Source organism: Phoenix dactylifera, chromosome 6, assembly GCF_051530095.1.
Source record: "Phoenix dactylifera cultivar Ajwa chromosome 6, Ajwa_hap1_PhDact_Kaust_v1.1, whole genome shotgun sequence".
NCBI lineage: Eukaryota > Viridiplantae > Streptophyta > Magnoliopsida > Arecales > Arecaceae > Phoenix > Phoenix dactylifera.
The window spans coordinates 20,699,733-20,700,811 of NC_143195.1; the positions used below are offsets into that span (position 1 = coordinate 20,699,733).

A 1,079-nucleotide genomic window follows, 5' to 3' on the forward strand; every position below is an offset into this window, starting at 1 on the left:
TTTACACTTCTCCATCTTGCATTCGATTACTTGAGGTAGCAGCTGTACAATATAAAATAAAGTCTAGTATGATCCAAATGCTCCCATCTTTTTATGGGCTCACCAACGAAGACCCATATAAACACTTAGATGAATTTCTTGAGATTTGCACCACTGTCAAGATTCAGAACTTCACTGATGATGCTCTGAAGCTTAGATTATTCCCCTTCTCCCTTAAAGATAGATCCAAGCAATGGCTGAATTCTTTAGAAGCCGATTCGATTCGTTTCTGGGATCAAATGTAACAAGAATTTCTTAAAAAATACTTTTTCATAGAAAAAATGAAACAGTTTAGACGTGCCATCACGATCTTCTCCCAAACTGAGGGAGAAGAATTTCATGAAACTTGGGAGAGATTTCGGGACCTAATCCGTAAATGCCCACATCATCAAATACCTAAATGGCAGCTAGTGCAATGTTTCTATGACGGATTGACTGAACGAAACCGTCAGATGATCGATGCCGCATGTGGGGGGACTTTCATGCTTCAAAATGAGCATGAAGCATGGCAATTATTTGAAAATCTCAATAAAAACTCCCTCCACCATGCCTCCTATGTTGGGATTTGTATCCTAAATATCAATCGTCAGCATATTGATGATTGAATTTTGTAAATGAATTGACAAATTAATAAAGTGTTATTTGGCATTATTCATCATTTCATCTTCAAATAAACTCTTATATGATGAAGTCCTTAGGACTTATGTTATGATAAAGGAGGATTTATCTTTGAGTCCTTAAACTTGTTCGCGACCAAATGATATGTTGTTACTAGGACGACAGCATTATCGAGATTAGGTCGTTGTGTGGCATATATGTTGGTTGTCCTCTTAACCAAGGAGTGTGGAGACACTGGTATGCCACACAGGTGAAGTGTAGGAGTACATTTCACTGAACGTGACCAATTCCGGAACGCTCTACTATCGAGAGATGTTCCGAGTGGATATGGGTATAAGTTTGTTCCTCTGACCTGAGACCGCAACCTGTGACTAGCAAGCAACTCACTGTACTTTGGTACCGAACTATCTGAATTTCTAATT

At 38.6% G+C, this 1,079-nt stretch overlaps 1 non-coding gene across 1 annotated transcript; it reads right to left on the reverse strand.

The window, feature by feature from the left end:
- Positions 1–327: 327 nt before the first annotated feature.
- LOC113461788 (small nucleolar RNA R71) lies at positions 328–433 on the reverse strand. The gene has a single exon (XR_003384062.1). It is a non-coding gene; the product is annotated as a small nucleolar RNA R71 (small nucleolar RNA).
- Positions 434–1,079: the final 646 nt, after the last annotated feature.